The 14,521-nt window shown below is 37.8% G+C and overlaps 1 protein-coding gene and 1 long non-coding RNA gene across 2 annotated transcripts in view; one reads left to right on the forward strand and one right to left on the reverse strand.

Moving 5' to 3' along the window:
• LOC139437102 (egl nine homolog 1-like) overlaps positions 1–14,521 on the reverse strand; it is a 370,192-nt gene that overhangs the window by 126,249 nt on the left and 229,422 nt on the right. The gene's annotated exons all lie outside the window — the stretch shown is intronic.
• On the forward strand, positions 2,713–7,818 carry LOC131274810 (uncharacterized). Its single transcript, XR_009182109.1, has 3 exons — positions 2,713–2,896; positions 6,243–6,385; positions 7,664–7,818. It is a non-coding gene; the product is annotated as an uncharacterized lncRNA (long non-coding RNA).

Consider the following 14,521-nt stretch of genomic DNA (forward strand, 5'->3'; position numbering starts at 1 on the left):
ATCTCTGAAGTTCTCTCATTCAGCATTGCTGGCAACATCTCCTCTTTGACTTCACCAAGCCCTTCAGGCTTTTTCTTTCCATCTATCAGCCACCTCCTTGTTTCATGCTTTCCTTTCTCATATTTCATTTCTTATCTATTCTCTTTGTTAACAACCTCAACGTTTTTATTTCTCTACCTTTTTATCAAATGTAACCTGAAGGTGTCTAAATCTGAACCAATCCAACAAGATAAGAGACTGCCAAATATCTGCTCTTTCCTTATTCCAAATATTAGGAATTAAGATATTTCACAGCTTTCTTTGGAGTTATATGTAACCATACCACAAAGTTCTAGGGGTATAAGAAAAGTGGAGTGAGGAATTTCTGGGTCTGGACATGAAGTGAAAGGGAGGAGGCATGCCTTTCTTTCCCTCTTCCTTTCTCTTGATGTCTCTAGTATGGAAAAAAAATGGCTGGAGCACCAGCATCATTCTTGGATCATGAGGTAGGCACAGAAATGATACAGCAATGATACAAAAGATGCCAGTGTATCTGTGAAATAACGGAGGGCCAAATAAATTCTGGACTGACTATCTTGGGACGTTATGTGGAGATAAATAAATTTTTATCTTGTTTAAACCTGTGTAATTTTTGGCTGTCCTGATCCTAAGGAAGCTGAACCAAAGCCTAACTCATTATGCTGACCCTCATCCTTCTCCACTTCTCTATCACTCAATGCCTCAGTGCCCTTTTCAGCAAAATGAGAATCATCATGGTACTGAAGTAAGTAAACCATGACTTTGTTGTGAGGATTAAAGATTTAGTAGTGACCGGCACATCATAACCACTTAAAATGGTAGTTACTATTTGCATTACTCAGGTGTAATCTAGTGTTGCTGGTGAAAAGGGCACAACCATGAGGATTCCTTGCACTACGGGGCTTCACTGATGAGTATTGACAAGATCACTTCATTTGCTTTTAGGAATCCCCCAAGCCACTCCTTCAGTGACTCTTCTCCTCCATCTTCACTCCCCACCACCCTGCTGCCCACAATCAGCCTCAGCTGCTGACACCTGACACTACCAAAAAGAGGCAGGCCTGCCCGGGTCCCTTCCACCCACTCTGCAGTCACACTCCTGCTGCCTCCTCCTCTTCTGCCATTCCCGAGGAGGAAGGGCTCTGCTCCAGGCCCCTCTCTCTGGTCTGGAGGACCTGTTCTCCCTTCCTCCTTGCACTCCTCCCTTGTATATTCAACTTTTACTTCTCTAGGGACGCACTTCCCCTTAGGGATAACACGCTCCAGCTTCTACCAATATGAAGTGTGTATAGGCATGCACTCCCTCAAGTGACCTAAGCCTGTTTTGCACTGCTCATCCACCACTCTCCCTCGAGCCCTCCCAGTAAGTCACGAATTACCTTGTTTCCAAATCCAGTTTTTATGTAACTCCATAATCACCAATCACCTGATCTGCCAGGTCAGAAACCTGGAAGTCAACTTGGACTCCATTTCTCCCTCATGTTGCATAACCAAGTCATCACCAATGGTCAATTGTTGAACATGCTGCACTGCTGATGTGACCCCCCCTAAACAGCCTTCAAAGCCATCTCTCCTACCCTGTCTCCTGTCCCCACTGCTATCTTCTTTCAAGCCCCCTTTATATCCTATGTGAATTCATGAAATAGCCTCCTGCATGGTTTTCCAGCCTACCGCCTTCCCCTGAAATTCACCCTACACCCTGTTATCAGAGTGATTTTTCTAAGTGGCAAATCAAATTGTATGATTTTCCTACAGAATAAAATTCAAGCTCTGTAGTGTGGTACAAGGCCCTGCATTATGGAGTGTCTAATTAGAGTTCCTATTTCATCTCCTAAAGTTGCCATCTGGTTCTTCAAACCCTACTCCAAGCTTACCCCTTCTCGGATGCCTTCCATGATCGCTACCTTTCCTGACAAATCTAACCATCCCTTCTTCTGCATGATACCTCAGGAGGCTCTGCATGCTTATCTTGTTCCAAGTCATGATTGATTTGGTTCTTTTGTTTACATTTTTACTAGACTTCTTGTCGGCAGGTACAGACCTCCCTTCACTTTGCATTCTTAGTGCATACCAAAGTGATAACACTCTGGGATAAGCACAGAAATATGCAGAAAATATTTGGAAAAAATTACACAAGTTGTACAAAAGTGCCAAAGGGGAAACTATTATTTTAATGGACAAAGATTTTCCTCAATTTGGGTCTTTTGATTTTCATATAATCAAGCTAAGAATTGTTTTATAAAATTTCCTTCCTAAGTGTTCTAAACAACTAGCTTTAATATGAGCTTTCTTTATTAATTTTCCTTTATGGTTCTTATTTTCAACTTTTTAATCTTGAACCCTTACTAACCCATCTCACAATTAATTCTTTCAATTCAGCCCCTACATTGGCTGTTTCTCTTCATCAGATGTCTTGAATTTCTAATTCTATTATTTAGGGCAAAGTCTTACCTAGTGTCCTTGCTCTCAGCTGTAGCTTTTTCCTTGGACAATGTAAGTAGGTTTAACTTCCTTTTGTAAAAATATAGGCATGTTTTGGGGGTGCTTAAATAATAACCCTTGTACAATAGAACAGATTCATTATGAAGTAATAAAACTTTCTGTGACCAATCTAATCCAACATTCTGCAGATTGTAGGTTTTCTGCTTAGTGTGTCATCCCTAGGACGTGAACTTGGCCTTTCTCTCTGTCAGTGTTGTACTAAATCATCCGCATCTCTTTTCCCTGCCCAGCTTGTTAGCAAACCTGTTTGTGTGAGAAAGTTCGTCAGGGTTAATGCTCTAGTCGGGATTATTAGACAGGTTTATTACCTGAAAAGCTAACTGGTTCATCTATGGATTAAGACTGTAAATTCAGTCCGGATATTCATAGCTAATACGTGAGTAGTCAATGTTTTTGAATTAATTTCTCCTTTAATTAATAAAATTCCATGTGCTTAAAGATAGTTACATCAATTTATGCTTGAGTAGAAAAACCTCAAGTGGGTAATCACAGTGATAGGATTCTTACTAATTATATTGGCATCAAATTTGAAAACACTAAATAATTGCAATTAAAGAAACACATAAAATATAATATTGATATATTCCCCAAACTTGAACATTACAATTTTTTACACAGTGGTGTGTTTAAAAGCTTATCTCATAAGAAACCAAAGAAGGTAAAAACAGTGAATCTCAAAAATAAACTTTTATATACATATTTTAAAATTTCAAGTCTATAGATATCACATATTCATTTCATATTCAAACCACACTAGAGACTATCTTAGTTTTATAGTATTGACTCAACATATTTGAACAACCAATTATTTGGGTCATCTAGTTAGAATATTAGAAGTATCAAAAATATACTTGTCTAGAAAAATTGAATACTTTGAGGTGGCATTTTTAGGATTATTTTAAGTTAAATATTTGCTGAGCACCAGCAATAGGTCAGGTAAAGAAGCTTTCATTTAATCAACCTTGTATTAGTTCATAAATTGAAAAAAAATTATATTATGTGAATGAATTTCAAAAGATTCAGAAGTTGGCTCTGATATACTCACAGTCTCATCCAAACTGGAAGTCTCCCATATTATGTTGAAATGGCTTAAAACTGTCTTCCTTGAAAGACTACAGGACCTTTATTTTCTCCTTCTCACCAGACAGACTATTAAATGCTGGAAGAACAACCAGTCTTACGGCATTTAGGGCACACAATTTCAATTTCCAGCAATAAATTGGAAGTACAGAGTTTGTCTGTTTGATTCCCATCTGTCAACTAACCAGCAGTGAGATCAAATCCATCATTCAATTGCTAAGGCTGTTTATTAGTTATATGTTTGATCACGAACTTTTAGGAATCCCAATTATAAGAAGAAAAAAGTCAAGGTTGTAACCTATGACACAGTAATGGTAACTTTAAGATTAGATTTCTAAAATTCCGTTTCTCATTAACTGGCACTCATCATTCTCAGCAAGGTGTAATTTAGCATTTGTTTCAGCTGCGATCCTCGATGTTAGGTAAAAGAGGAAAGACAACCCCAGCCCACCCCCAGATGGGGACAAAGTCCACAAACTAAATAAGAAGTCTGCTAAATACTATTGCCAATGACAATGTACTGAGAGACATCATAACCGGGGTGTCAGAAATAATAGCATTTTTGAAAGAAAAACTGTGTGTGTTTATTTGTGTCCTTACCCATTTAGTGTAGATTCCTTTTTAATGCTGACCTAAATTCCCTTTCTCCTTGTATAAATTCTGAAACCGCTATGTTGGTGTCTTCGTGAGCTGACGTTTCTCACAGAGTTTATACTGAATTGTCTCACATTTTCTGTGTTATACCTTTGATAACAAGTTAAAAGTGAAATGAAAAACAAAAAACAAAAAAAAAACCAACAACCTGCAAACAAGAAACCCATTAGAAACATTCTGCATGGCACAGTCAACTTTTTTTCTCATGGGAGAAACCCAACACATTCCCACTAAAGGACAGAGGAGGGTGTGGGTCGGGGGCAACATGTACAGTGGTTTCTGTGATCGTATCCAGACATAATTTTTGCATAATTTCTAGTCATTATTGCCAACAAGGTTTGCTAAAAATTCAGGGCTCAGCCCCTTCCCCATTCAAACATAAACCATGTGTTGCTACTGTGTTACTAAGTTGTTGTGGTTTGTTTTTAGCCCTGTTCAATTTCATAAGGCAGCCCTTCTCAAAGTATGGCGCCTGGCCCCTGGACCAGAATCTTCTGCAGATTTGTAAGATGTGCAAATTCACAGACCCCTCACCAAACCTAGAAACTCTGGGGGTCAGTCATTAATCAGTATTATAATAAGCCCTCTCCATGAGTCAGGTACACCATTGTAATAAGGCAATTTAATAATGCTTATAATGTAAATATATTTATCCAAATAGAGCATTTGTTTTTTAAATTGTATGCAATAAATTACTTCATTAATCATCATAAAAATTCAGTGGTCTTGGTAGAGTAAATGGAAGTTTGGATAAATATATTTAGAATGGATATATATGTATACATGTCAATACATACACAAATATGTATATATACATATATCTGTGTATATGTGTATGCGTATATCTCAAGTTAGTGACGGAAGTAGAGTTCAGAACTCCAGACTCAAATCATCTGAAATTTTTAGAACATGCACTCTAAAGTCATATCTGTAACACTGGTCTACCATTCCACTAAAATAAAGCAGAAATAAAATACTACAGTAGCTTTTTCATAATATATTGTTACTATGTATGTTTTAAAATATTGAATATGTTGAAAAGAATGTTCCAAATATTTAAGAATTATTTCTACATTTTAAATGTTCATGAGGAAAAGATAAATAGCCTTTCTAACTGCTATCAAGTTTGGGTTACTTTATTATAGTTTTAAGTCTTGGAAAAATGCAAATGGAGAGCTTGAAATATTAAACAGTGAATAAGAAGTTCATGTGTCCATAGCTGGCTTGTGGTATTGCAAAGTAGTGGTTCAGAGACCGTGTCTGTGATGCTGCTGTTAATTTTTTTTTATTTCTGGAGAAATAAATGAAAAGGAGAGCGAGGATCAAACCATCTCTGCCTTGAAATTCTTCTTTAATAACTTTATATGTTCATTTTCCTGTTCGTAACTGAGTATGAATTGCATGGGCAATTCTAAAGATAGTTGTGACACCTATTTATTTTCTTTAGCAGAGAAAAATCCTTGCAATACTGATATACATATATTAACAGTCATGAAATTCCACCCATTTTAAAACCATTATTTAAGAATTCTGTATCCTTTCTATTTTGTCACAAATATATTGCACATTATTTAAAAGCCCAGACTGAAGCCAAATTACCTAGTTCGTTTATCTACATTTAGTAGATTTTTTTAAGGCAAGTTACTTAACTTCTCTGTGCCCTGTTTTCTTGTATTTAAAGTGGGAACAACGATATCAACTTGTGGGGCAGTTGTGAGATCTATGAATTAATACATGTAGGAAACTTAATACAATGCCTACTATTTATTGAAATAGTCAATAAAAGTTAGCTATAACCTTAGTAACTTTCATACTTGAAAGAGTTGTTTAACCTTTTTAAGCCTCGGCTTTCATTTATGCTTATTCTAAGAAAATTGATAATATTATTTATCCGTAGATACAAAATATATGAGTGCAATCACTCATAATTTATTTATGAGAGATTTAGGTATCTAATATTTTTTAACAAATCAATTCTTATATCTCAGGTACGGTATTTCCTAGATTTCTCAGATAGTCACAAAACGAAAGCACAGAAGCAAGAACTGCTCAGAGAAGCAACGGCAAGACCAAAATGGCAGGACACACAACGAACCATGATCTTGAAAAGGATGGGACAGTGCCTAGAAATGTCAGTTTCTTCCAGCCATCTGCAAGTGTATGCTACTATGGAAAGAAGCACAGGGAATGCTATTCTGTGGAAAAGACATATTTTAGAAATGATAGAAAAGATACCATTCTCGGTATGTGGGTGGCTAGATACTGACGTGAGGCATGTGATTGGTAAGAAGGTTCCAGAGTGAAGTGGACAACCCTTCTTCTGGGGAGGGCAGCCTTGTGGTGAGGGTTACGCGAGGCCACGCTATGTAAGGTACCAAGCGTGCCCAGCCCGGGTGGGTGCGTGTGAGCGCACACGCATGAGTTAGTGGGTGGGCACATGCCAGGCACAGGGCAGTGCACGACACGGGCTGTTTGTTACCAAAGGACTTGTCAGAAAGCTTTCAAGTCGAGCCTCCCAGGTTTAAGCTGAAACGTTGTTACAGGTCCCGAGAGTCTATAAGCCTGTGCGTTCCCTCCATGTTTAACTTCACCTCAGGCTCAAAGTCCCCATGTCACCGCGAAGAGTGAGGACCAGGGTATGCACACGGAGCTGGGAAGACACCTGGACTGGAGCCGTGGCTCGACTCTTTCCTGAGTGGAGGACAGCCTTGCTACCTCCTGGGAGCCAAGGGGCCATGATCTCGACGGCCGGGGCCAGAAGCCCCACCGCACCCTGGCGAGAACAGCACAAGGTCCCCTGCGGGCAGCGGGCTTCCGCCCCGGGACAGCACCCACCTCTGTGCCCTTCCTCAGGGCACGCCCTGCCCGCCCCGCGCCCTCGATTCTCACTTTCTCTGGGCAGCCTCCCTCACCACCCATCCACACACTCACATTCCTTTAGTAACTTTCTAAGGTCGTTTTCCATCCTTCCCTTTCCTCCACCGTCACTATCTGACCTGCTATCAAGTACGCAGATAGGTTTTCTCCTCATCTGTCTTCCCTCACTAGAGCATAAGTTTGTGGAGGGCAGGAGCGTTTGTCTCTTCTGTTTGCTACCCAGCATTTAGCACAGTGTATCGAACACTCGGTAAATATTCCATGAATGAATGAATGAATGAATGAATGAATTTTACAATGGCTGAGTGCTTGGAAGAGGACACAAGTTTTTCGAGGGACGTTTATAGAATTCTTAAAATTATGTAATGATTAATTCCTTGACACTGCGTAACTGCTTAGAACTCATTTTCTGTTACTCGCTGTACTGCAATTTTAATTTCTTCCTCAAGCAAAGGAGATTGATTTCTTCTCACGGGAAGCTAACTAGATTTATCTACTATTGAATTATCTCAGATTTTCTTTATTATTGCAGATCAAAGATATGTGAAACGACCTAAAAAAATCATCATGCAGGCCATTCCCCTCGCTTGAAAGATGAGGAAACTGAGGCCCACGTATATCTGTGTAAGCCCTGGAACTCAGGTCTTCGAACCTCACTCCAGGATACGTTTGACCAAACCTATCTTTCTGCACCTGAATTATAATAATAAACCTATGTTATCCTCATTTGCCTGCATGGTGTCTGTGCCATTCAGACTCTGTTTAGTTGTGAATTAGCCAATCTAAACTATTGATGGAGAAGGCAAAGATCTATACATGATAGCAAATCCTATTTCCTAAATAAGCCCTCCTCTCAACTTCTATATTTGAAACATTTACAATGTGTCCACCTGGACTTCTTGGAGGGCTCTGGTTTGCAGGGACAATATATGCTTTGGTTCATCCGTGGAACAATCAGCTTAAGGAGTTGTATTCAGATATTATTGATGTTTTCAAACCCATTTCCTATTTTCCTGCTGAAATCTCTGCCAAGCACACACTTCAGCAGACACTAAAATAATTTGGGTAGTTGACATTCAATCCAAATTTTCTATGGAAATCTGCCAGATTTGACATCTGTGAGAAAGTGGATAATTTTTATTATCCACAGAGAGCAAAAGCTTAGTTTATATTTCTCTACCTCCACATATCTCTCTGTAGTAGAGCTGCTACTGAGATGCGCACAAAAAGTGGGTAGCAAGGAAAATTATTTAACCCACTCACACCCATCAGGCTACAGTAAAAGCCCACTTCGAATAAATTTTAAAGGAACAATTATTTTTTAAAAAGACTGTGGAGGTGTGGCATATGCAAAGTACCTTTATTATATCATTATATTTTGCTTTAAAACCATGTAATTCTGATTTCTCTTTTGCCTCAATGCAACTATCTGCCTTTAAAGGACCTACTTGGCCTGAAAGGTAAAACCAAAATTTCATGCTGATTTGCTTTTTAGAATGTTTTTACAAACTGTAATAATATTTGACTTTGCAATACTATGGAAGCATACTTAAAAATCATACAAAAATATTCCTTTAGATGTTATATTTTCTTTCCAGTGTTAAGAATCAAAATATGTATTTAACGCTTAAGATTTCTCTCATCTCTTTACAAGAAAGAGGTAAGTCTGGCTGTTGTCATATCCTTGTATGTTAAAAACTAAAATGATATCAGGATTTATACTGCAAAGAAAATCACATTATTTCACTACAACAAAACATGAGTTTCTGAATTCACTCTTCAAATTCAGTAGTTTATCATGTCTCAAATTAAGAAACTGAAAATGATTATGGCATCTGATTCTATATTGCCAAAATTCAGAAACCGATCAGGGACAGAGACTTCCATTAAAGTAGAATTCAAATGTTGGTAGCAAGTTTTTAATTTTTAACACAAAAGAGAATGCTATTTCAAAAATTTTAAAACTTCAGGTCATCAACAATAAAATTATAAATAGAAAATATAATTCCCAAATCACTGAAGAAAGCATAAAATAAAGAAAACATATTCTGTGTGGCAAAGGACAAAAAGAAAAGAAAGCCAAAAAAGTATTAAAAATAAACAATGTAGATATAGAAAAGATGAATAACAAGTAAAATTAAAATTACAACAATAAATGGAAAATGGTTAAATTCCCCTTTGAAAAACAAACAAACAAAAAAAATCAGGTTGGCTGAAGGACTGAATTCAAGAGTATGTTCCTATAAGATGTATACCCAAATCAAATGTTTGTAATAAAAGAAAAAAGAAAGGGAAGAACATGCCTGCAGAGGGGTACAACATGGGCCTATGGGCAGAATGAATGCTGCCTTCCAAAGTGGCCACAAAGAGGGCAAGTCCTTCAGGTTGTCCCTAGCCTTGGGACACAGCCACAACCTCTACTTCCTTGGGCTCCAACCCTCCTGGGTCTCTTTACTAGATTCCATAATAGCGCAGCCGAGACATTTTGAGTCCACCTCACTACTGAGCAGCTTCCTAATTCTTTATTGCAAGGCTTCCACTCAAACAAAAGCCCAGTGAGGACAGGTGTGTGCCTGCTCAGTGCACAGCGCCATCTCTGGATACAGCTTAATACATGGTAGATATTATAAGCAGAGGCTTTGAATGGATGAATAGAAATGTCTGTATAGCTTGCTGGGAACAAACACAATCGTTTTAGGTGATTCATCTACCCTCTCATGCTTCCACTAAAATGAGTAGAATTTTTATAAAAGTTACAAATCCAGACTAAAGAAAAAGAGAATGGGGTCGTGAATAGCAAAGAGATTTCAATGTGTTTCTGGAAGATGGAAAGTAGATGGAGGAGCAGTGACTGATGAAACAACCATAAGCTGGAAGATACAGATGCATGATTTCAGCTGAGAAGGGCGTCAGTCATATCAGCAGAACTCCAGGTTAGGCGGCATCAGGCACCATGGAGTGTGGAAGGGAGCAGTAGGCCAGAAAACAGGGACACTCATAGAAGGGGTAGGTATGAAACAATCAACTCTGCAACCTCATGCTATCCCCAGGAGAAAACAATTAAATACTTTACAAAAGAAAATTACCCAAACTGTCTAAAAAGACTTAGGGCAGCTGGTACAGAAGTTAACATCCAAGAGTTACTTAAGTCATCTTCATTTGATTTTAGCAGTCTTCCAAAATAACTCAGGAGTTTACTTTTGTCCTTTGCATTGAGTCAATCTCCACATTTGTAACTAACGTTTGAGGTGACTTTTCTATTACCTCATTCTTTAATATGATAGGCATCCATGGGTCACTTAATTTCTGAGAAAAGCCTATAATGCAAAAGGTAAACAAACAGCAACTGGTTTTTGGACTTTTTTCATGTGAAAGAAGAAATCTTTAAAATACTCAATTTAGCTCTGCCACATTCTCTAATGGAACAGCAAGAATCCCCGAAGGAGAGACGCAATGGCTAGTGAAGGATGATGGTCCATGATGGGCTCTTGATATTGATCACTGTGCTTATGAACCTTTACTCTTGAAATTGAAACTCAGACTACTATTACAGGGTACTTAAGCATTACCTCCTGAGCACCTCCTTGTTGCTCAAATGTGGCCTTTCTCTAAGCCAAACTCAGCATATAAATGCATTACTTTCCCCCCAGCATGGGACTTGACTCCCAGGGATGAGCCTTCCTGGCACTGATTACTACCAAGCAATGCAACTGGAAAAAGACCTTGACCAAAAGGGATAAAAGTAAAGACAGAAGAGTTTATACGGCTTAGAGACTTCAAAGTGAGTCAGGAGGTCATTCCAGAGGTTACACTTTTGCATGTCTCAGCACTCACTGACTACCAAATTAGACACTATCACAAATAGTGGGGCTCCTAAGGGCTCTGGAGACACTCAGGCTCTATGGTCAGGGCAGATAGCTCATGAGTTTGGTGCCTTGCCAGTGGGCCCTACATTGGGGCTTGTATTCCCCAGTGTGACAGAACAGAACTCAGATTTGGTTTCCCTACACATGGTTCTTCTGTCCTATCTATTTGAACCTATAGTTAGTGCTGGAGTTGGGAGGTAGGTATTTGTCCAAGAGACTTGAATCTCTGGGCTGTCCATGTGTCAGCTGGACCCTGAGCCTCATCAGAGTTGCAACACCTACTCTCCAGTTCATTATACTCAACCAAGGCAACTAACAAAGAGGTGAAGATGGACAACCACCATATCAAGAAACCAAGAGAATCTACAACTGCAAGCAAGAGAGTCCCATCCACTGGCCACATGGAATTGGAGCCCCCTCCCAATTAGAGGTGCAGTGGGCATCACCATCCCAGAATCCTCAGGATTGGGGAATGAACGATGGACTAGAGTGAACTTACTGGTATTCTACTATAGAGTTATGTAACTATAGCAATGGAAGACCTCATATCATTGATGTGCAGGCAGCAGCCAGTGGAGGTTCTAAGGTCAGGAGAGGGAAAACAGGTGTAATATGGGGGCATTTTCAGGACTTGGGAATTGTCCTGAATGACATTGCAACAACAGATACAGGCCATTATATATCTTGCCATAACCTACAGAATTGTGTGGGAGAGAATGCAAACTACATGTAAACTATAATCTATGCTTAATGGCAATGCTCCAAAATGTGTTCATCAGTAGCAATGAATATACCACAGTAATGAAGGATGTTGTTAATGTGGATAAATGTGGGCAGTGTGGGGAGTAGGACATATGGGAATCCCCTATATTTTTATGTAATATTTATATAATCTAAATATCTTTTTAAAAAGTTAAAAAATTAAAACACAAAACAAACAAATCTGTGGCTCAGGAATGAGCTAGGAAGGGACTGAATCCTGGCACTGTGATTTACCAGCTCAAGAACTTGGAGCAAATTCTCTGAGCCTTAATATCTTCATTTGTAAAACAGGCATTAATAGTATCTAAATGACAGGATTGTTGTGATGATAAATTGTGCAATTATGCAAGAGTGTCCCATGTGGACAGATATGCAGGAAACATTTGTTTTCTAAATAAAATCTGACTTCTTACTGGAAAAAAAAAAGTAAACATAGAAAAAAAATACTCAATTTAAGAACCCATTCAATGTTACACTCAAGAATATATGGTATCCATAAAGCAAGTTTTTGGCAAATAAAGGATTGGAGAAACAAAAGAATTCAAGGAAATTAAAATGCAATTCCTGAAGCAAAAACAATATTAATAGAAGTGTTTGAAGAAAAAGATATGAATATTTCCCACTATATAAAATAAACCAAAAAAGCAAGGATATGGGAGAAAAAGGCAAAAGTCATGCAGATGATCAAAACAGAAAATCTAAGAACTGATCAATATCATTTTCAAAAAGAGGGGAAAAACATAAAAAGGATATTCTAGAAGAAAAATGGCAGATAATATCCCAGAACATAACAATGAAATACATTTTATGAGTGAAAAAAGATCAACACATAGATACATCATGGTTATATTTCAGAACACTGAGTGTAAAGATCCTAAACACTTGCAACAAGGAAGAAACAACACATCACCTCAATGAAATATGAATTAGCCTGGTTTCCAATGTTCAGCAATACTGTATGCTAAATGTTATAAGAACATGGCTTCAAAACTCTAAAAGAAAATAACTTTCAATTTTGGATTTTAAACTCACAATATTAATTGAATGTGAGAGGGAATAATGATAAAGGTTTCAATGGCCTATAACTGAAGTTACTTAAGGTAGTCTTCCAATAAAGTTTAGGGAATTAACTGAGAGCAATCAAGGAAGAAGATATGGAATTCAGGAAAGAAGGGATCTGGTCCAGGAGGAAGCTAAGCAGCAGGCAACTGTTAAAAGACAGCTTGAATTTGCATACATGGGCAGATGATCTCCAAGGGAAAATGCGAAATGGTTAGGACAGGGAATCTGACTGAGAGTTTGTAAGCCTCAGAGTATTAAGAAGAAGCAACCATTTGAAATCTCCTTCAGGGATATTCTCCATAATGGACATAGACAGTAGGAATATCACAGACATTCTCAATTGCTTAACTGCTTTTATCTATTAGAGTCAATCAAAAGACAAATCACAGAAAATGTAAGTATGGTTACATTACAGGAAATAAGCATCGTCAACTGTGATAATAAGGTATTGATTGAGTTAACAGAGGTTGAGAGATGGAAGAGAGTCGAGGAGACGATGAGATGGTGGGAACACAAATGTGCTCACTGGCAAAGTGAGTAATCAAGGTAAATGGTCTATGATTAATTTAACAAGAAATGGAGGTTTCATTTTGTTTGAAATTGTTTGGAAAATTAAAACTCATCAAAATTCAATATAAAGAAAATCCAAACAGAGGAAAAACTATTAAATATATTGAGTTACCATATTCAGCTTTAAAGTCATACTTATTCTACCAAAGAGCTCTTCCAAAAATTCTAAGAATGAAGCTATGAAAAACACTAAAATATAGGAAGCTACCATATCCATACTATTACATTACATTATTTTAATAGTGATACTAAAACTGGACAAAATTACCAGCAAAAAAAGTACAGAATAAACTGATGATTTCCAAACTTTAAATATACTTACCACTGGAACACATTCTTTGAATAAACTGTACAAATAGTTCAATATGTAAAACAGATTTCAATAGAAAAGATTTAGAACAAATAGATGGCAAGGTTATTATATAGATCATGTTCACGTAGTAATATAGATAGGTAAAGTTTAAATAAAATGCAGGCAAACTAAATTCAGTGGTATCTTAAAAGATTTACCCCCAACCAAAGAAGAGTTTAACGCTAGTCTATTAATTTAAAAAATCACATCAGTATGATCAATTCTAGATGACAAAATGGCATTTTATAACACTTAAAAATCTACTTTGTTTAAACAACAATAACAAATAAAGTAAATATAGAAGTATATAATTCCTAAAAATGATAAAGGATATCTCTCTCAATCCACCAGGCTTACAAGAAGAGTACATACCTAGCAGGTATTTTGTACCACAAAAATCAGAAAAAAGAAAGGCTGCCAGCTTGCAATATTGTTAGTTAACTTTTTTTGGTTGTTGTTAATGCTATTGCAATAATCCCAAAAGAGATTTTCAATAGTTTCAAAATATGACTAAAGTTCATTTTGCAGAAAAAAATAAGACAGAATGTCCTTAAGAAGATTTATTAAGGAGATATATCAGAGAAGCAGATTTGGCTCAACAGATAGAGCGTCCATCTACCACATGGGAAGTCCAGGGTTCAAACCCAGGGCCTCCTGACCCGTGTGATAAGCTGGCCCATGCACAGCACTGAGGCGCACAAGGAATGCCATGCCACACAGGGGTGTCCCCCACGTAGGGAAGGCCCACGTGCACCCTGTAAGGAAAGCCACCCCTCAT

Source organism: Dasypus novemcinctus, chromosome 20 (genome assembly GCF_030445035.2).
Source record: "Dasypus novemcinctus isolate mDasNov1 chromosome 20, mDasNov1.1.hap2, whole genome shotgun sequence".
Taxonomy (NCBI): domain Eukaryota; kingdom Metazoa; phylum Chordata; class Mammalia; order Cingulata; family Dasypodidae; genus Dasypus; species Dasypus novemcinctus.